Below are 23780 nucleotides of genomic sequence, written 5' to 3'. Positions count from 1 at the left end.
AACTCTCCTATGTCAACCAGGTGACCATGAATGATATCATTCTACTGAGGCTAACACAGAAAGATATAGACCGAATGTTGCATGAATGCGACCAAAACCCAGGACCATTTGCTGCCATGCTAGTGCCGCAATGATTCCAGACTACTTGCTACTGGCTTGGCATGGTAAAGTGTCCTACTGTGGAGGACGAAATAAGGCAGCCCTCCCCAGAAACCTTCTGCAGAGGCTTTCAGAGTACCTCCAGGAGAGCTTAATGGAGATGTCCCTGGAGGATTCCGGCTCCATCCCCAGACATGTGAACAGACCTTTCCAGTACCTGTAGTGGCTGTGAATGCATCCCAGTTTTTCAGGGCAAATCAAACATTAAACACTATTGCTTTTAAACCCTGTACTGTAGTTACAAATGTGCACTCACCAGAGGTGCCTTCTCCAGCTTCAGCGTCGGGGATCCCACCTTGGAAGGGTATTGGCTCCAGAGTGATGAAAAGGTTCTGGCTGCTGGAGAACGGATTCACCACTTGCCTGCTGTGCATTCTCCTCCTCTTCCTCATCCACAAAATCCTCCTCCCTGTTGCGTGAGACTCCCCCTTGCAGGTGTCCACGGACAGTGGTGGGATAGTGGTAGGGTCCCCACCTAGAATGCCATGCAGTTCATCATAGAAGTGGCATGTATGGGGCTCTAACCTGGAGCGACCGTTTGCCTCCTTTTGTCTTTTGGTAGGCTTGCCTGAGCTCCTTAACTTTCATGCAGCACTGCTGTGTGTCCCTGTCGTAGCCTATGTCCAACATGCCCTGTGAGATTTTGGCAAATATATTTGCATTTCTTCTTTTTGATTGGAGTTTGGCCTACACAGATGCTTCTCCCCATACAGCAATCAGATCCAGTGTCTCCCTTTCAGTCCATGCTGGAGCTTGTTTGTGATCCTGGGGGGACTGCATGGTCACCAGTGCTGCTGAGTTCGCCACGCTGACCAAACAGGAAAAGAAATTCAAAAGTTCCTGGGGCTTTTCCTGTGTGCCTGGCTAGTGCATCGGAGTTCAAAGTGCTGTCCAGAGCAGTAACAACGGAGCCTTCTGGGATAGCATCTGGAGGCCAATACCATCGATTTGCGTCTACACTACCCCAAATTCGACCCAGCAGAGTCAATTTTAGCACTACTCCCCTGGCCGGGGAGGAGTACAGAAGTCGATTTTAAGAACCCTTTAGGTCGACAGAACAGGGTTGTTGTGTGGAGGCAGTCATTTTTAAATCAACCTAAGGCGCTTAAATTTGACCTAACCCCATAGTGTAGACAAGGCTTAAGGAATGAATCCAGGGCTCAGATATGCAAAGCCATGATATCAGTGTCTGCACATTCATGCATGTTCCCCATCCCCCCTTTTGCAGACAATATGTAGAGATCCTATTATGAATATAGGAGGAAGGTCACAGTTTAAGAATGACATTCTTCTCCTTCCCCAGGGCAGATTTTAACTCAGGTATTCTGCTCTCCCCAAGTGTGCAGAAGTCCCTTGTGGTTAGTGGAATTTCTGTACACACAGAAGAGAAAAATATAGAAGTAAAGATCCTTCATGAGGACATGAAAGAAACTTTTTGCCATAAGGGGCTAAAATTCTGCCTGGCTTTTATGCTGGCTGTGCAAAGAAGGAGAGGAGAAGACTCCTGACTTCTGCCCACTGCTGCACACATCTCAGTAGGCCAAGCAAAAATCTGGACCACGTTCACTTTATACATACTAATGGTATGTACTGTAAATGGAACAGGACAATAAATAAAAGTCAATGGGACAGAGCGTCAGCTGTTGTGAGTTACCATAGTTCCATGACTGGATGATCTGGTGGTCCCTTCTGGCCTTAAACTCTAAAACTCTTAAACTCTATGACTGCAGTGTAACGATGCTGATTTACACTAGCTGAGGATCTAGCCCATTATTTTATTCCACAGACTGGATGTTTTAATAATGAATTAATGTATAGTTGGGTCTTTTGTGCTGTTGCAATGTAGCAGAATCAAAATGTCTAAAATGCTTAGTTGTTACATGCAACCTGGACTGAAACAAACCAAAGAACAAACTAATTCCATCATTTGACATTTCTGATTGTGAGAAATAGGGAGTAAAGTTCATTAAAAATCTTTTCTGTTTCTTCTTTTTTTATAAACCAGTGATTCCCACTCTTTTTTGTGACTCTTTCAGCAACCTCCAGCAGGGCAAATGGGGTATTTGATTTGGAAATATCTGAAGGATTCTACCATGATCTGGGAAATCTAAATAGTTTACAGTTTTGTACTGGGTTTTTAATGTAAATTTGACCAGTGAACAATACATACAGAAACTCTCACATAAGAAACCCCTCTCCCTTTACTCTTGCCCACACCAAAAGCCTAGCTATTCTCCTGGGGAATCCTCTGTGAGAACTAACTAAAAGAAAAAGGGAAATGATTCCATTGATTTGGAATAAAAAAGACTTGGATGGACTTTACCCTTGATTCACAAAGAACATCCATTGCACCTATGCATCACATTCCATCCAAAGAAATATACAATCCAAAGTAACAACTATTTCAGATAAAGTGTGGCCACTTGGAAAAATCCTATTGCTATCAACTCATAATTGCCAAGTAATTATGTTACATATTAAGTATTGCTCAAACCTAAAAATTATTGTCTTGGTTTGTTTTTTTAATACTATCATTCACTAACTGTATCCAGCATTTTTTGTTTGTTTACATGGTGGGTTGGTTTTTGTTTTCTTATATGTGTTAGCTTTTTCAGACTTCTGAGGCTTAGAGATGGGTGAAATCAGTTTTCTCTAATTCTAAATCCACTCAAACATGGTAGACTTAAACTTGAATATTATTGGGTTTGCTTAGGAGAGACTGAAAAATGAAGAAGGGAGGGAACAGATATTTTCAAAATCACCCAAGTGACTTAGAAGCCTAGATCTCATTTTCACAAGCATCTTAACTGTGTAAGAGCCTTAGTCCCATTTACTTTCAAAGGACTTAGGTTCCTAAGTGATTTAGGTGCTTTTGACATTTTTATCCAGGGTGAAAAAATGGATCAGAGAGTGAGCAGAGTGAAAAACAAATGCTGAGAACTGTGAGAGAAGGATAAGAATCTGAGTGGGACAGAGACAATACCAATTAAATATAGATAACATATAGTGTACTGAATATAGTGCCCTCACATAGAACAGGATTCCCTCTATCTAGCTAGAAATACTTTTGCTTTAGCTGAATCATTGTCCTGAAGGAGAAATGGACTTAAATTACAGGAAAAAATGTTTGTGATCTTAGACTGGTGGTGTGACCCCGTACAAAACAGTTTGTGGGGTCTGCCAAACTTCAGTCCACAGAAAGTTCTCCAGTCCCTACCATAAGCAACAGTATGTCCCAGAAAAAAACACACATTCCAGAATGCCTCTTTACAAGGCTTCCCACTTCCCTTTGCTATCTTGCTTCAGGATTTGTATTCCCTGATGATAATATATGATACATAACACATCTACTACTAGAACCAAAGAACAAATTCAGGAATGTTACAAGGTGAAATGGAAGTCATAGAAGCTGTCTGAGACAGTCACAGAGAGTCATAGAAGACTTATTAAAAGTCTTGCTTTAAAATGTAATGCACTCATTTAAAGAGTGAAAAGACAGGAAATGGATGGCTCAGGAGACTGGTAGTAGGTTATGCAGTCTCTCAATTCTGGATCATCAGCGGTGAAAAACATCTTTTCCATCCAATAACTTGGTTTAGGGCTGTGTGAAATATCACAATTTCATTTTGCAGAGAGCCAAGTGAACATATTTCAGTTTTTGTGTGGGTGACCCCACAGTTTTGACTTTGTGAACCCCAACTGAAAAAATAAAGCTCAGTCAAAACCACTAAGATTCACTTCTTCCTTGTCAAAACTATTGTTAGGCAACATATATGTTGTATGTTTTGGATAATATATTAATATGCATTACACATCACATGAATGGGTTATAGACATTACATCATATATGAATGTTAGCACAGATCTATGCTAAATTGTATTAAGTTCACTCTTGTTCACTTATATCAAGAGATATATATCCCACAATACCTTATAAGGCTATCACAATATCCTACAAGGCTATATGTTGCTCTTGGCACTAGCAAGTATAAACCCTCTCAGAATCAAGATATATGAGTATTCTACCGTGGAACAAGGTAGGGTCTTCATGGCCCAACTGGTTTGGAAAGCTGTGTTCAAAAACACGAGATAAGGAGTACACCCTGGTTCCAGAAAAACAAGGAAAAAAGTTGATTGGTGAATATCAATCTTGGATGATGTATAGAGTGCTTTAAACTTTATAAACAGGTATATTATAAATATAGCTAATTTTTTGGGGGGAAAAGGGGTGTTTGGGGGAAGCACACCTTCTGAGTAAGGTGAAGTGATCAGCACTGTGAGAAACTGCTTCCCAGAGGGATTGGTTCATATTAACTCTTTATTTACTGTACTGATAGTGATAAATAAATTGCTATCAAATTGATTATTTGGTCTCATAAATGTTTTCATAATGAACCACCAGTCCCAAATGCAGTAGATCTAATCTACCTCGATTTGATACCATTCCATACTGGAAATTACTAGTTAAATTGGAGAAGATAGGGATTAATATGAGAATTGGAAGTAGGTAAGGAACTGGTTAAAGGGGAGACTACAATGACTACTGTCAGCTGGAGGGAAGTTACAAGCGGAATTCCTCAAGGATTACTGAAATTGGCACAAAAAAGTGAGAGTGTGGTAATAAAATATGCAGATGATTGCAAGCTGGGATTTTTGTCAATAAAGAGGAGGAATGGAATATCATACAAGAAGATATGGATGAGCTTGAAAACTGAAGTTATAGAAATGGGAAAAAGTTTAATCCTGAAAAATATAAGGTCATGCACTTTGGGACTAACAACAAGAGTTTTTGCTATAAACTGGGGACATATCAGTTTGAAGCAACAAAGGAGGATAAAGGTTATATTGGTCAATCACAGGAGGACTATTAGCTGCCAATGTGATGCAGCCATGAACAAGGCTAATGCAATCCTAGGATGCATCAAACGAGATATTTCCAATAGAGATGGAAGTGTTATTACCATTATACAAGGCACTGGTGAGACCTCATTTGGAATACTGTGTGCAGTTCTGGTCTCCCACTTTTAAGAAAGATGAATTCATATAGTAACAGTTGCAGAGAAGGGCTACTAGGATGATGAAAGCAAACCTAAGAAGCTTGGCTTGTTTAGTCTAACAAAACGAAGGATGCAGGGAGATATGATTGCTCTCCATAAATACATCAGAGGAATAAACACCAGGGAAGGAAAGAAGATATTTCAGTTTAGGGCCAATGTTGGCACAAGAACAAATAGATATAAACTTGTCATCAGTAGGTTTAGGCTTGAAATTAGTTAAAGGTTTCTGACCATCAGAGGAATGAAGACCTGGAAGAACCTTTTAAGGGAAGCAGTGGGGGCAAAAAACCAACTTGTTTTAAGACTGAGCTTGATATGTTAATTGGGGGATGGGATGATGATATTGCCTACAATGGCATATGGCCCATCTGCAATAGCTATTAGCAAATGTCTCCAACAGCAGGAGACAGGACACTAGAAGGGGAGGGCTCTGAGTTACTACAAAGAATTCTTTCCCAGGTGTCTGGTGGGTTGGTCTTGCCCATATGTTCAAGGTCTAACAGATTGACATGTTTGGGGTCAGGAAGGAATTTTCCCTCAGGTCAAATGTTCAGAGACTGAGGAACAGAGGGTTGCCTTCTTATGCAGTGTGGGTCACAGGTCATTTTCTGGTCTGAACTTGAGCAAACGTAACTTGAAGTCTTTACATGAAGATTTAAGGATTTAAGTAACCCAGCCAGAAGTTATGGAGCTACTACTACAGGAATGGGTGAGTGAGGTTCTGTGACTTGTGTTGTACAGGAGGTCAGACTAGATGATCATGATGGTCCCTTCTCACCTTAAGGTCTATGAGTCTAAATATAGTCAATCAGCTGCCTAATCTATTAATCAACAGTATGCAAAATGTCTAAACTTAGCCCAAGTTTGATCAGTTAGTGAATGATAATGAGCCTTTCAATGAAAATGATCTGAGAGTCAAGTTTGTAATGAAACCCCAAATGAGGCTCTTTTTACATTGGCAAACTATGTCAGAGTTGGATGGGATTGTATTTGAGTTAGTTCACTTTCTTGCTTTCAGAAATTTCCCCAAGGTGGTTGTTTGGCAATTGCTTATCCAAACAGATCCTGTCACTCATTTTTAACTTGTATAAAAGAACAATGGATGAGTTAGTCAGGTAATTTGAAGTGTGGTGCCATCAATACACTGTTGATGATGCAGCTCTGTATTTCTTTTTTATCAGAGCTGGACAGCATAGTATCTTTGTTTTCCTAGTATGTGGCTGAGAGGGCAACATGGATGAGAGTAAAACTGGCTGAGACGTGATCCATATAAAATAAAAGTGAAGCTAGTTTCCTGGAGAAAGAATCTAGAGTTTATGGCAGGGATAATGTCTGTCCCATCATTGAGGAGAACTGCCTGCTCTTTATCAGTGATGTTTGCAATATAGGGACATAACCAGACCCTTGGTTGCTCCTGGAGTTCAAAGTGACCAGAAGTGCCTTTTTTCATCTATGATCAGTACTACTGCTTGTAATGATTTTTCTCAGATGTGGATCTTGCCACAGTTATCCATGCCATTGTGACCTACAGGATAGACCATTATAATCTGCTCTATTTAAATTGACCACTGACACATCTGATTTGCCTAGCGCAGAATGTGATGGTCAAGTTGATTAGCAGAATTTGTTATACTAATGATCCAGAAGTCACTGGCTTTCTGTTTAAAGCTCTGCGTGAACTGGGTCCTGCGTATCTGAGAAGCCAACTCCCTCCCCATTCAGCACCATGGCAGCTAAGTTCTTGCTAACTGTTCCCAGTTGAAACGTTTGGGGACTGATACCAGATCATTTTCAGTGGAGGGTCTTCAACTCTTTCCCATTTTCTCTGGTAAAGCCTGAGTGTATTAACCCTCAAGGAATGGACTAATGCATCCATTTACTTAGGTTTTGGCAAAGGAAGGTGTATTTATGTTAACAAGGGTCTGTCTTTTTTGAGCTGACTTATTCCATATTATGTTAATATATGCTCAAGATCCCAAAAACAGCTGTGATAAGTATTTTAAAAATTAGGGAATAAATAAAATAAAATAACAAACTCCCCACAACTCTTCTGTTCAGGGATATATAAGACTTCCCATGATTATGTGATCTAAATCCATTACCTACTGGATAAGTGTCCCATTCACAAATAAACAAACAAAAAACACAGCACCATTATCTCTGGCCCCAATTATAATCTTGATATTCCTTGAGGTAATGCCACAGGTGAGAGCATTGGCTTGCACTTCTGTTGGTCATGCTGTATGTGTGCTCTGGATAAAGAGTGGCCTTCATTTCCTAGAACTCTCAGTCCAGCACATTGTGTGAACAGCAACGTCACAAAATGTGTATTAAAATAATGAAAATAAAATGGAGAAGCTGAATGTGAGAGGCACACTGGCTGTCTTCTGGTAACATTAAATTACAAATAAAATAGGTTTCTGGGTTTTGTCAGTTGGGGGTAGCAGTTCCAGCTGGGTCCTGATTCACAGGTACAAAGGTTAATTCCAGCTGTGTGAATAAACTAAACAATATGGGCAGATGCCAATCCACCCTTCCAAATGAAGATCAAGTTTCACTATTAACCCCATTGTGTGCTATAATCCATACATCCTCAAGGACTAAGAAGTTGTCCGTTGTCCCTATTGACTTGTGCTTTAATTTGCACTATGATTTCACTGCCTCCTCTTGTTTTCCACCCAGCAAAAACCACTCCTGCACAGCCTGGTTGTTGTTGTTCATTTTCATTAGGGTAGAGCCTGAGAACCTAATAAATGATCCATTATACTATGCACTGTACAGACATATAACAAAGAAAAGAGTCCCTGCCCCAGGGAGTCACAGTCCATGTGACAAGCAGTGAACAAAACTGGTGAATAATATGGGGGTGAGTTGAGAGGATGAGGGAACAAACAGAGTTTAGCTGAAAAGCAGAAGTCCCAGTTAGCAACCTGCCTAAGCTAGTGTTTGTGTTTTTCCTGCATATGCTTTTACATGCCTATAGGCCTAACTCAGTGCTTGAGCTTTTCATTGTTGTGTTTGTAAGTTACTCCTTGCTTTATTACATGTTTGCAAGATGTCGTGCCTACCTAAGGCATTAGGTAATAAATATGCAATAAACATTTCAAATATAAATTAAATCCATATATAGATTCAACACAATATTCATTAACTAATAAGAAAGATTGTTACCAAATCATGATGTTTTGTATTTTTATATGGCACATATCTAGTCATATGCATGCAAATCAGTGGTTTTGCACCTGTATCTCAGGTAGTATATGTATGTATCTATTAACATACTTAAAAATCAGGACTTAATTAAGTCATTGTGTAGTAAGCATCCTTATCAAATTTTACACATAAAGAGACTGGGGCACAGAATAGATAAATGGGTCGCCTAGGTTAACACAGAGAGATTAGAATAGAATAAAATGAAATCAATGGGCGTTTAGGCTCCTAAATACCTTTAAAATCTGGCCCTTAGCCTTAACCCCTGTGTAGGGAGACAAGTATAAGTTTGAAATTCGGAGGAACTTGTCTTCCAAAGCCAAATAGTTGTTTTGGAGAATTTTACCCTACATGTATACCAAAGAGGATTTTTAAAAGGTCCTAAGGTCAATGTAATGGAGTGAAACCCATCATGGTCTGGAAATGGGTTAATAGTTAAATAGTTATGTCACAGGTGCAATAGAGGTGCCTAATTAATCACCAGGAGTGATTGATACCAGAGATGGGGAGAGGAAGTGAACCCCAAGAAAGGGATTGTGCATCAGATCCAGAAGAGACATTGATTCTTTGCAACTTTAGACTCTAAGCTGTATATCTGTTACCCCAGGAGGGGTTTGGACTAGCTGGAGAGCTGAGTGGCAAGCAAAGACAAATGGCCTGCAGGGAGTGCCAGAGATAAAAATCCCTGCAGCATCACATGCTAACACAAGGGGGGCTGTTGGCAAAGAGTACAGTACATAAGTCAGACATATACAAATGTACTGATGGAAAATCATGACTGATAGCTTCAGCTTCTAGAGATTTTAAACCTTTTCATCAAAACTTTTCAAATTAAAACTTGAAATGTAAGCAAGGTCAAAGACCATGTATTACAATTCACATTATCATCATCAGAGTCTATATTACTGGTTTATTCCTGTTCATGACACCAGAAAAAAACAACACATTAATATTATCTATCTATCTTATCTATTTCCCTCACAGACTAAATGATAGTTAAGCAGACTTGAAAATGCTTTCTGAAAAAAAAAATGAGCATTTCGTGCTGGTTAATTGGAAGAGTAGATGTCTGACTAATTTTAATGCAGTTATTCCCTAAGAAATTAGATTATTAGGAGATGTAAATATGAATCTTCCCTAGTTGGTCTATTTTATGTTTTTTTTAGGTATTTTTCTTGTTATGGGCAACTCCATGTACTTTTTGGTCTGCACCTTAGAGGTTCTTGAAGAACTTAATCAAAAGACTTTTTACAGGTTTGAAAACAGGGGTGGGAAAGGAGAAAGCAAAGTACTGAGAGTAAATTACTTTGAAAAGGGCATGAATCACTTTTATCTGTCTATCTATATTTAATTTCTCACATTTTAACAAGAAGGGCATGCACATCTTTGTAGAACAGGGCCTGTAACTGGAATTCTAAGCAGTAGGTGAGGATTTTCCAGGGGGGAAAAAAAGTGTCTTCTCTTTCTTGTTTAGCAGAAGAGCGATCACTATCTTTAGTTAAATCTGAATGTCGGTGATCATAACAGAACCTTCCTGGATTGTCTGTTACCCTGGCTAATTGTAAATAACAAGGTTAGTATTTGACACACGATTTAGAAAATGTGACCAGCAATACTTAGGGCAGATGTCAGACATTCTTTAGCAGACTGTTGTTGCTGCTTTATAAGAACTGGCAAGAAGGGAGCTAAATGGGAGAATAGGGAGTTCCAGTAGTATGGCAATCCAAATTCCAGTCACAAGTTTCATAACATGCCAATTTTTCCCCCCATGACTACATTGGCTGCTTTTTTTTTTAAAGAACTATAGATATTCTTTGCTTGTTCTTCTAAATACCCAAGGCACATCTTTGTCTGCCATTCCAAGGGAAGAGCTCTTTTGCACTGTATTCATCTCCAAGCTGGGACTGCCAATTATAGCTCCACCTGGGCTCAGGAATAAAAGATGTCAGGCTGCAGCCTTTGTCCTTTTTTGACTGCTTTCTTCGGCTATTACATTGATTGCTGTTTGTCTCCCTGTAAATGGGGCCCTACAATTGCAATCCACCTCCTTCCTTCCCTCCAACCAAAATCCTTACTCCCTGCTTTTTTTCCCTATTCATTATCAGAAGATGCAGAATTTCAATGAGACTGGCTAACTCAGCTCTGAACCAGATCTTTATTAGATTTCAAAGCACACTTACAGGCAACTAAAGGTAATTCAGCAATGAGATCGTTGCTGGTAGCGGCTTTATCAGCGAGTAGTTCACCACCTTTGTTGTAATTTACACCCCTGTCTTTACAAATCCATTCAATATCATTTTCTGCTCAGTTGAGAGACCCAATGTGGATTCTGCTGAATTAGAACTGAATCCCTGCCCCTTTGTGGTCTGTTCCCAACTGCCCTGAGAGCAGAGAAGGAAAGCCACGGCCAGCAATGTCAATAGAACCCTATAAAGATTAATGGGATACCTGAAAAGCAACAAGGACTTTGAGTGATTTCAAGGATTCCAAAGGCTCAAGAAATCGATTTCACTGAAAATGTCCTTGCTAATTTAGTACCTGATAGTATTTGACATCCCTCTGCTCTAGTGTGAACAGCAAATGGTAAGAGGATGAGTGGGTTTTTTTGTGCATGGTTCAATGAAGATTTCTAATGAAAATTAATACTAGCTAAATCAGATAGGACAAACACTTCTAAAATGCATACATTCTAAAAAATATTAATGTTTCTTCTATCATTACCTTCATAGCTACTGATAAAAATAAAATCAACACTAATGGAAATTAAATTATTGAGAGTGAATGTTTAAGCGTGGAATATTGCTTTACATAGTAAACCCTGTATATTGCATCAGATCTGCTACTACACTTCCTTAACGCTGAAGAACTATCTGAAGCTGCTGAAAAGGCTGATATAAAACAACTTTCGATGCCTAGACGTGATTGTGTCATTCTTTCATTTTACATTAACAAAGATACCAGCTCATGCTTGAGGCTCAAAATAGGATAAAAGCAATCCATAAAATAAAATCTCTCTTATGATGATGTCTGTGGTATTAAAATTCTGTTTATAGTGAAGATTTTTACATATCCTAATTACATCTTGGAAATAACTATTGTCACTTCTGCCACACTGAAAGGCCCTTAATGATGACATTATTGTTTGAATAGAATTTTTAAGCAGATCTAATGTAAAAAGAGATGCAATTAAGAGAATTTTAAGTTTACTTGATCCCAGAGGTTTAATATTAAACCCAGAGGTTTAATATTTCTTTCCCTAATATTTATGGAAATTTTGTGATGTGAACAAAGTCTGGAGTTGTGATCTTTTAAAACCAAAATAGCAAAATGAAAACATCTGGAAGTCTTGTATTTAATAGCACCTAGAGATCTTGACTGGGTCATAGATCCACTGTGCTAGCCATCATAGAAGCATATAGTAAAATTAACAGTCCCTAATCAAAGAGCTGCAATCTAAACCACAAGATATAACAGTAGATGAAGCAAATAAGTAGGCGAAGGGGGAAAGTAGGATGGGGTAACATAATGAGGTGCTTTAGCACAGACTAATTGTTTGCAGAATTCTTCATCACTCAATGGCAGCCACCACCATGCTTTTCATTGCACGGAAAAAAAAATATGCCATATTGATCTTCTCTTTCTCCTCCACCCCCAGCGTTAGTACAAAAGCGTGATGTGCTTGTCCTTGTATTTCAGTGCAATTTGTTACAGAAAAAAGTATATCTAGATAAATATATGGACATTTGTGTACACACATTGTATAGGGGGTACATTTATATACACACATGTGCATAAACACACACATATGCACACACACACATATATTCATCAATCAACACACATTTTCTTATGTATGAAATTACATTGTTGCACAGTGAAAAGCAGATCATACTTATGAACATCAAAGCATTTTGCTCAGCTGTAGCCCTAACTAAATGTTCCCTGTTTTGAGGTTAGCTATGCATAGAACAAGTGAACACGCTGGGGCTTAAATGCTTGAATCTCACATACTGTATAACCCCCTGTGTTAATAATGCAGCTAATCAGCGACACATGTATGAGGATAGTACTGATAGAACACCAGACAAACTCCAAGCCTCTCCTCTCATCACTGGTAGCTATGATGCTCACTTGCATTGAATCTCCTGGCTTCACATCACAGCAGTCTGCACCCTGTTTAGGTAAAACGTAATGAGCAAGCTCACAAATTTCTTTTAAACTTGCCAGGTTCACAGGCCTTGGCTGTACTGATGAAAGACAATGAAAAAAATTGTTAAAGGAAAAAGAAAACAGAAAAACAGGGCAGCCAGAATTAGTAGCTGCTGTGCTGCTGAAAAGGATGCCAGCAGCTGTACTTAAAATAAAATTTAAAACTAAAACACAAAGACAAATCTCTCAAATAAATAAAACAGAAGCAAGGGGAAATCAAGTGGCTCCCACTTACTCATGTGTGCTGTTAAAATAATCTCAATATTAAAATGTTGCTATTGTCAGCAAGAGGTAGTTTAGGCAAAACATCTGGTACCTGAGACTTCTGAGCATTATCTGTTTAATGTACTGAGGAAACATGACTGAAGAACAAGTATGAGTACGAGGATTTCTGGGCTGCATTGCTGGCTCTGCCATAAACTTCATGTGTGACCTTGGGCAAGTCACTTAACATCAGTTTCCCCATCAGCAAAAAAAAAAAAAAAAGAGGTGGGGAATACAGTGGGATTTATATAGAGTCTTCTGAAGTTAATGGAAGTCTTTCCATTGACTCCAGTAGATCAGACCTAATAATATCTAACAACCTGGCAGAACTGTAGGCATTATTTTTTGTGAAGTGATGTGCAATTGTCTGGATTGCTAGATATGGAGAAAGAATCATTGCTGCCAGGTCATTACATCCGTTGAAGAGCAGGTTGCATATTATTCTGCTTCTTGAATCCTCAACAAAATGATCATACACTTTAATTTCACTCTTTGTAGATCTGTGCTTCTCTCTGGAGAATATTCCTAAGAGTTTCAGCTTGTACAGTTTTCCTCCTTATTATTGCATCAGAGCAGGAGGTAAGATTGGCCAACCCATGAAAAGTGCCAGAGGTTCAGCCCCTCAGTCCCCTCTCATCTGGTTTTATTTTAGCAGATCCACCAGATGGAGACCTTAAACCTCTGCACTGCTGTCCAAGCTCCATAATCCCCTGCAGCATGGCTCCTGCAGGCACCAAGACACCAGGTTGCTTGGGCTCCAGTAACCACTGCTGCTCTGAGAGATCCTGTTAGGGTTGGTAGCATTGGAGGGGTACATCAGCACATAGGAGTCACTCTGGAGATTCAGTTTCCAAGGCTGTGTCTCCTTGCCCTTGAACAAGCTGTAGAGAGTGGCTCTTCTCCAGCTCTGATACGTCATACACAACCTCACCATCTCCACATCCTGAAATCTAGTTCCCCAGGGAGCACCCATAAGATGTATCCTTGAGGTGTAGGAGAATGAAAAAGCAGACTGGGGAGCTGATATTCACCCTTCTGTACCTCCTCTGGTTCCTTCCAATTCTCCCCTTTACTGGAGCTCTTTATTATTGGTGCATAAACGCAAAGAAGCCAGCTTTGTGTTCCAGACACTACACTGAACCTGGTTGTTAAAAAGAGTACATCCTGATCGAGATAACTAGTAAAGACGCGTATTACACCAAGATGTCATTTCCATAATCCCTGTTATGACTCTGACCCCACTTCAAATGCAAATAAGCAAGCCAACTGATATCTGACATTTGATCTGTTCTGATTGTTACAAGCTGCAGGGATTCCCCTGCCTGAAAATATACATATATTGTTTTAAAGCCAATCAGAATTAGATTTCTGAAGTGGGTAATGAATTATAGTTAGCCAAACTGAACTATATAGCCTGCCTGTGATCCTGTACTCCTTACTCCCATTGAACTCAGTGAAAGTTTGGGCCAAAAATTAAACATCTCATGGAGATGCCACAATTACGGGGCCCACTGCACCTCTGTCCCTGTTCTGGTCTCTGAGCACACTCTTTCAGGCATCAAGCATCAGGGGGTGGCGTTTCACAATTTTATCACTCCAAGACTAGTCCCAGGGCTACAGCACAGTATTGACCTTGCTTACCCTACAGGTCCAAGTGAGTTCAGACACCAGCAGTTTTTCCCTTCAGGAGTCTGTGACCAGTGGCGTATATAATGCCCAGTCAGCCCTCTTAAAACCAAAGTATTGTTTATTTTAGCAGTAGGAATGAAGCATAAGAGAAAAAAAGATTTTAATAGAAAAGTCTACACATGTCCATTTTAGCTAGTCTTCTCATCCCCTGAAGGTAATCTAATCAGGCCTAACTTCTTCAGGCACCCCCAGTGAGGCGCTGTGTCTTATTTTGGTTCCCATGAACAACTTCTGGTGCTCTTATCAAGGATAGTCCCTTTTAATCCTCCCAGAGTTCTTTTCTTCTTCCGTGTTCCAAGATTTCAACCCCTTTTTGTCAAAACTAGTTCTTTAGACTCAGCAGGAGTTCAAGCCAGAGTCTTCACAGCCACTGGATCTGGCACTATCCCTTAACAACTCTGAAGTATTTGCTCAGGGGTGGCCAGTCTTGAGCCATTCTTTTCCACACTGCCTATTTTCCCAGACAGCAATCACACCAATAACCAGGCCAAGACACAGTATTCATACAACACACAGTGTTCATAAATTATTACAGAACAGTCCCAAATCCATTACAGAGGGTAATAACAAGGGTTTTTAAAGGTTTCAGAGTACAGCCGTGTTAGTCTGTATCCACAAAAAGAACAGGAGTACTTGTGGCACCTTAGAGACTAAACAGCATAAGCTTTTGTGGGCTACAGCTCACTTCTTCGGATGCATAGAATGGAACACACAGACAGGAGATATTTATACATACAGAGAACATGAAAAGGTGGAAGTACGCATACCAACTGGAAGAATCCAATCAATTGAGATGAGCTATCATCAGCAGGAGAAAAAGTACCTTTGAAATGATAATTGAGATGACCCATAGAAGGTGTGAGGAGAACTTAACATAGGGAAATAGATTCAATTAGTGTAATGACCCAACCATTCCCAGTCTCTGTTTAAACCTAAGTTAATTGTATCTAATTTGCATATTAATTCAAGTTCAGCAGTCTCTCTTTTGAGTCTGTTTTTGAAGTTTTTTTATTGCAAAATTGCCACCTTCAAGTCTGTCACTGAGTGGTTAAAGAGGTTGAAGTGTTCTCCCACTGGTTTTTTAATGTTATGATTCCTGATGTCAGATTTGTGTCCATTTATTCTTTTCCGTAGAGACTGTCCGGTTTGGCCAATGTAAAATTATTTTTCATTGATTTACATGACCTCCTCATCAAGTCAGTGAAAAATAAAAAATGTCAGAAAATATCTTTCTCAGCATCAACATTACTTATTTTTAAATTGAACAGAAGTGGCACATTTATCTTATTTCTGTGCATTGCTGACTTTATTCCCTGCTTTCTCAGCTTACAGCACTCCTCAAGACAGAGAGCAGTTAGCTAACAGAAGGGATGAGTAGAAAGCAAACACAATGCAGATGGCCCTCTAGGGAAATGAGATAATAGACACCATGACTGGACAAGAGGGACATATGTTAAAGAGGGAAGGGAAACTGCCCTTTCTGCAGCCTCTTACCTGCCCTTGTGCAAACCAATTCCTTATGAAGGCTTTGTTTTTCATAAGAATAATTGCTTTTCTCTTCATTCTTCTCGCTCCTGCTCACTTGAATTGTGGATCCAATTGTAGGAACTAATATTTTTAGTAGTATTTTAACTAGTATTTTTAGGCTGACTTTCATTTTCCTGTCCAGTCACATGGTGGGAGACTCTCTTCTGAGGGGGACAGAAGAACCCAACTGTCACCCTGACATGGCATCCCGGGAGTTATGCTACCTGCCAGGGACCCATATCCGAGACATTACGGAGGGATTGTCGAGGATTATCCAGCCCTCTGACTACTACCCCATGCTACTCATCCATGTGGACACTAATGATACTGTGTGGCATGACCTTCAGCAGATGAGAAGTGACTACAGAGTTCTGGGAGTAAGGACAAAGGAGTTGGGAACACAGGTGGTGTTCTTTTCAATCCTTCTGGTCAAGGGTAGGGGCCCAGGCAGAGAAAGATGCATCCTGGCGGTGAATGCCTGCCATGAAGATGGTGTCACCAGGAAGGCTGGATGCTGTTCTGTTCTAGGAAGGACAGCTAAGCAGAGATGGGGTCCACCTATCGAGGAAGGGGAAGAGCATATTTGGATACAGACCGGCTAACCTCGTGAGGAGGGCTTTAAACTAGGTTCAAAGGGGGCAGGTGACCAAAGCTCACAGGTAAGTCAAAAACATGGAGACCTGGGAGAAGGTTTGGAATTTGGGGGGAGCATGGGCTGTTATAGCAGGAATCATAGATCATAGATTATTAGGGTTGGAAGGGACCTCAAGAGATCATCTAGTCCAATCCCCTGCTCAAAGCAGGACCAATCCCCAAATGGCCCCCTCAAGGATTGAAATCAAGTTGAGACAAGACAGAACTGGGGTCGGGGGAAATCAACTCAGTATCTTAGATGTCGGTATACTAATGTGAGAAGTATGGGGAATAAGCAAGTAGAACTCTAAATGCTAGTAAATAAACACAACTATAACATAGTTGGCATCACAGAGACTTGGTGGAATAATACATGTGACTGGAATATTAGTATAGAAGAGTACAGCTTGCTCAGGAAGGACAGGCAGGGGAAAATGGAGGAGGTGTGGCCTTGTATATTAAAAAGGTATATACTTGGACTGAGGTTGAGATGGAAATAGGAAACAGACTTGTTGAAAATATCTGGGTAAGGATAAAAGGGGTAAAAAACAAGCGTGATCTCATGGTAGGGGTCTACTACAGACCACCTAACCAGGAAGAAGAGGTGGATGAGGCTTTTTTAAAACAACTAACAAAATCATCCAAAGTACAGGACTTGGTGGTGATGGGGGACTTCAACTACTAAAACATCTGTTGGGAAAATAACACAGCAAGGCCCAGATTATCCAACAAGTTATTGGAATTGGAGACAATTTTTTATTCCAGAAGCTGAAGAAAGCTATTAGGGGAGAGGCTGTTCTAGATTTGATTTTGACAAACAGGGAGGAACTGCTTGAGAATTTGAAAGTGGAAGGCAGCTTGGGTGATGATCATGAAATGATAGAGTTCATGAGTCTAAGGAACTGTAGGAGGAAGAACAGCAAAATAAAGACAATGGATTTCAAGAAGGCAGACTTCAGCAAACTCAAGAAGTTGGTAGGTAAGATCCCATGGGAAGCAAGTCTAAGGGGAAAAACAATTGAAGACAGTTGGCAGTTTTTCAAAGACACATTATTAAGGGCACAAGAGCAAACTATCCCACTGAGTAGAAAAGACAGGAAATATGGCAAGAGACCACACTGGCTTAATCAGGAGATCTACAATGATCTACAAATAAAAAAAAGAGACCTACAAAAAGTGGAAACTAGGTCAAATTATAAAGGATAAATATAAACAAATAACACAAATATGTAGGAAAAAAATTAGAAAGGCCAAGGCACCAAATGAGATCAAACTAGATAGAGACATAAAGGATAAAAAGAAAACATTCTATAAATAACTTAGAAGCAAGGGGAAGACCAAGGACAGGGTAGGACCATTACTCAATGAGGGGTAGGGAAATAATAACAGAAAATGTGGAAATGGCAGAGGTGCTTAATGACTTCTTTGTTACTATAGTGCTGTAGCAGGGCTCCTGCCCTGAAGGGGTTAAAAACAGCCCTGGGAAGGGGCTCTGGCTGGAGAAAGCAGCCTTTAGGCTGGGGCAAGAAGCCTGGGCTGATTGGGGAAAGTAGGCTCAGCTGTGGCCATGCTATCAGGCCCAGCAGGCCCCTATAAGAGGCAGTAAGCCAGAAGCCCAAAATAGTCTCTCTCTAGCTGTAGAGGGAGATGGGCCTGGCTGTAAGGAACTGGACATAAGGTACCTGAGTGAAGCAGGGCTGGGGAAAGGCAGAGGAGCTGGGGAGCTCCAGCCTGGAAAGCCCCAGGCTGCGGCCTAGCGTTGGGCTAACAGGTACTGGGGTTACAGAGGGCAGCCCAGGGATAGGCCAAGGCAGCAGGCCCAAACCCATCCTTGCCAGTGATGCGTAGGCTGATACTGCAGTCTGCCCCAGGGTGTGAGGCTAGACAATGACTGGCAGTAGCCATATACTGAGGCAAGGTGGGGATAGAGGGTGGGGGTTCCCTGGGGAGGGGAGACCCAGAGAGAAAGAGGTTACTGCCAGGGGGCAGCACCCCATGTAAAAGGGCACCGGGTCCAGAGAGGGATCACCAGCCTGCAGAGGGCGCTCCGTGCTGGAATGGAGCTAATTCCCAGGAGTCACCAGCAGGAGGCGCCGCAGGGGTGAGTCAGCCCGTTTACAAGTGCCCATCTATAAAAAGGGAAATAAGGACAACCTGGGGAATTACAGACCAATCAGCTTAACTTCTATACCTGGAAAGATAATGGAGCAAATAATTAAGCAATCAATTTGCAAACATCTAGAAGATAATAAGGTGATAAGTAACAGTCAGCATGGATTTGTCAAGAACAAATCGTGTCAAACCAACCTGATAGCTTTTTTTGACAGGGTAACAAACCTTCTGGATGGGGGGAAGCGGTAGATGTGGTATATCTTAACTTTAGTAAAGTTTTTTATACTGTCTCGCATGACCGTCTCATAAACAAACGAGAGAAATACAATCTAGATGGAGCTACTATAAGGTGGGTGCAAAATTGGTTGGAAAACCGCTCCCAGAGAGTAGTTATCAGTGGTTCATAGTAATGCTGCAAGGGCAGAACGAATGGGGTCCTGCAGGGATCAGTTCTGGGTCTGGTTCTGTTCAGTATCTTCATCAATGATTTAGATAATGCCACAGAGAGTACACTTATAAAGCTTGCAGATGATACCAAGCTGGGTCGGATTGCAAGTGCTTTGGGGGATAGGATTAAAATTCAAAATGATCTGGACAAACTGGAGATATGGTCTGAAGTAAATAGGATGAAATTCAATACGGACAAATGCAAAGTACTCCATTTAGGAAGGAACAATCAGCTACACACGTACAAAATGGGAAATGACTGCCTAGGAAGGAGTACTGCAGAAAGGGATCTGGAGATCATAGAGGACCACAAGCTAAATATGAGTCAATGGTATAACACTGATGAAAAAAAAAAAAAACCAAAGATCATTCTGGGATGTATTAGCAAGAGTATTGTAAGCGAGACACAAGAAGCAATTCTTCCACTCTACTCCACCGTTATTAGGTCCCAACTGGAGTATTCTGTCCAGTTCTGGGCACCACATTTCAGGAAAGATGTGGACAGAGAAGAGCAACAAAAATGATTAAAGGTCTAGAAAACATGATCTATGAGGGGAGATTGAAAAAAAATGAGTTTGTTTAGTCTGCAAAAGAGAGGACTGAGAGGGGATGTGATAACCATTTTTAAGTACATAAAAGATTGTTACAGGGTGGAGGGAGAAGAATTGTTCTTCTTAACCTCTGAGGATAAGACAAGAAGCAATGAGCTTAAATTACAGCCAGGGAGGTTTACTTTGGACATCAGGAAAAAATTCCTAACTGTCAGGGTGGTTAAGCACAGGAATAAATTGCCTAGGGAGTTTGTGGAATCTCCATTATTGCAGATTTTTAAGAGCAGGTTAGACAAACAACTGTCAGGGATGGTCAAGATAATACTTAGTCCGGCCATGAGTGCAGGGGACTGGACAAGATGACCTCTCGAGGTCCCTTCCAGTTCTATCATTCTATGATTCTATGGCCTGGCTCAGGGTTCCAAAGGTTAGATAACAGAGGTGAGTAGCCACTGATTTACTAGCCCATAATCTGTCAGCATTAGACACTGAAAAATATTTAGAACCATTTGATAGTCTTCCATAAGAGGCAAAGAATTAATGAGGCTGTCCTCTTCCTTGGTACCACACCCAAATCTATATCTCATAATATATCCCTTTCATGAACTGAAACCAAAGTGGGTCATTTGGCTTGCAAGAGGAGTCATTATTTTGAGCTATTTGCTAATTAATTCTCTTCTACTGATATTCATTAATACTCATGGCTGTATGTCTAGCACAGGCCAATAATGTGCACATAAAACTGAAGGAACGCAGATAAAAAACTTAGAGTTACTTTAAAAAGATTAAAAACAAGCTCCAAATATGGAAACATGAGAGACCTGAAATTATAAAACCACACATTAAACATCAAATTTAAATCTGCTTTACTGAAGGATTAAATGCTCACTGTGGACTATAAGGAAACACATTTCTAATGGTGAATTTATATCAGTCCACAGGGAACCCTGTCAAGGCCCAGCTGACTAATGACTATCATTTTCAGTTGATTTCATTAGTATTTAAGTTATAGTATGAAGTACATTCCCTTTGGTGCACTGAAAGTTAGTGATTTACATACATTCACCGTGAAGATTTTACTTTGGCTAAAATAAAAGTGATTTGTTAGCTAAGACCAGATTTTTTCTTATGCCTACTTAAGTCCACCTATTCAAAAATAAATACTAACTTTTTATATAAGATGTTCTAGCACAATATAGTGGCACATTAAAATAAAATAAAAACAATATTGTCAGTACCCAGGTTATTTTCTCTGTATAATGCAGTTCTCTTTGTTAGGCAGGTCTCAGGGTAGCTTGCAATTTTGTATTTAATACAGAATGTGTACATGCAATATATCTTTTTAATATGGTGTCCTTAATGCACAATATCACAAAACACTACACACAGAGTTTTCTGTATATAGATGAGCCAATAGGGTACTGTGTGATTTATCAACTAGTTTTCTACAAGTAGTTTTGTGTGTTCAGTCAATGCAGTTTCATTTTAAAAAAGCCCAAGTAGAACATACATTACACTAAAAATAAACTGTTGCTTGTGTGTTACCTGCTATCATCTCTTCCCTGAATCTCCACCCCATTAAAACTCTTCATTCTCACTTCCAAGGTTTTGCCCCATTCTCATGTCGCCAAACACCACTCCACTCAGATCCTATAATCTATTAATTCTGTAGCTCTTTGTAGATTTATCCATAACTGAGTGCTGTTTATTCCCTGTTGCCCTACTCCTCCATTCCAACAGAACTATGAAGAACTGAATTTTTCACAGGGGTCTTTCACAATTTCAAAATGTCTTCCATTCCAGAGTAGAACGCAAACATAAACATTTCAACGTTTCCCACAAATCAAAAGTAAAAAAAGAATCCCTTTGGTCACTCCGAATGTTTCACTTCAACACAGTTGAAATTTTTTTTCTGATTTTGATTTTTTCTTTTATACGATATGATATAAAATTTAAAATTTGAAATGAAAATCATTTTGAAATGGAATATTGAAATGTTCTCTTCTGAAAAGGTCAAAGTGGAATGTTTCAATCTCATCCAAATGTGTTTTCAATTTTTCCTTCAAAATGAGTTTTCAGGAAAGGTGACATATTTCCTCCATCAGAGGGGTAGCCGTGTTAGTCTGGATCTGTAAAAGCAACAAAGAATCCTGTGGCACCTTATAGACTAACAGACGTTTTGCAACATGAGCTTTCGTGGGTGAATACCCACTTCTTCCTCCATACATTTCACTGTCAACAAACGGCATCTTCCAATGTAGAAATGTTCAATCAGAAAATTCCTAATCGCCAGTTCCACTCTCCACCTTCAGATTCTTGCACAAAACCCTTGGTGCCCACACAACCCAACAGCCTTATTTTGTGTAAACTTCTTTTTCTCCCTCTTCCTCATTGCCCAGTGTCATCTGTCCTTGCATTATATGTCATTTCTCCTCACTGCAAGGACCTGTACTGAATCTCTTCATACTGTACCATACACATGTAGAATATTAGAGATATGATGCAAAATAAATAATACTAGTTAATAATTATCATAATACACATGCAGTGATTTGATGGCACAATGTGATTTAGAGAAAACTCTATCATTTTTAAATGGGTACTAACCCAAGGTTTGCAATGTATGCAGCTTGTATCTGTTATGATTTATTTTCCATATGCTGCTCATTTAAATGGACAGAAGTACTCTTCTTTACAGTTGGGTGAAGTTTTTTGTCTGGGAAAACATTTTTCCAGGCCAGCAAAATGAGAGCATGTGTATGTGTCTTTATATTCTTTAGCCTAGTAGTTAGAGCACTTCCATGGGATATGGGAGACCCAGGTTTAAAACCTCACTCAGGAGTAGCGATTTGAACTGGGCTTTCTACCTTTCTAGGTAAGCTCTAACCAGCAGGCTATTTGGGAATTGGATGAGCTCAGTGTTTCTCTTAAAGCTGATCCACTTTGCATAAATACTTACATATTCATTGAGGCAAATCACTAGAGAGAATGATTCTATAGGATGGTGATTAAAGCAGTCACCTCAGAGATAAGAGCTATGAATTAAAACCTTCTCTCTTCCTGATTCAGAGGCAGGATTTGAATCAGTGATTCATCCAGCTTTTCTCCACTTTGCTGCAAAAGCAAAATCACTATTTTGAGTTTAGAAGCGGACAGCTACAGATTAGGTGCCCACGGTAATCTCGAATAAAGACTGTACTGAGTATTAGGGTCTGTGCCTTTAAAGGCTGAGCTTCCCAGACAGAGTCCTGGTGGAGCACTATGAAGCCTGTGTTGTTATGCACAGCCAATTGGAACCATATGCAGAGTAAAGCAGAGCTCTTGCAAGGACTTAAGCACTGAGTGATCACTGAACTCCACACTTATGACTTGTTCTATTACTGTAAAATGAAGATCATCCTTGAGAGAGTACAACATAGTGTGTGGAAAATCATGAACAGTGTCAAATCCTCAAGTTAAAGTAGCCACTGAACTGCACTGAAATCAGTGGTGCTACCCCAGTGTAAAATCACTGAAAGTGAGAGAAGGCCCCAAGTCACTAGGCTCACACAACAATAGGAGACTGAATGGATGTACTGGGCCCATATCATTTATAGACACAGCCAAATAGAGCTGACTGGGAAATGTTCAAGATTTCAAAAAATGTTCCTATCTTGACTTGGGATGAAACATCAATCTCTAAAAAGTGTTCATGAACAGAAAGCCAAAAATTGGTGCTGGTCTATCAAAATCTTTATTTTCATTTTTTTTAAATTATAGCTAACTTAGATTTCAAAACAAAAAGTCATTTCACACTGAGAAACTGGCATTTTCATTTTAAAAATATTGCAAAAATGGGATATTTTAACAATCTCAAAACTTTTTTCCCCAAAAACAGTTGAGTCAAGAAATTTGTGGGAACCAACCCTTTCCCACAAGAAGT

Source organism: Mauremys reevesii, linkage group 2 (genome assembly GCF_016161935.1).
Source record: "Mauremys reevesii isolate NIE-2019 linkage group 2, ASM1616193v1, whole genome shotgun sequence".
Lineage (NCBI taxonomy): Eukaryota > Metazoa > Chordata > Testudines > Geoemydidae > Mauremys > Mauremys reevesii.
The sequence above is the reverse complement of the archived record's forward strand: the minus strand, read 5'-3'. Positions refer to the sequence as shown.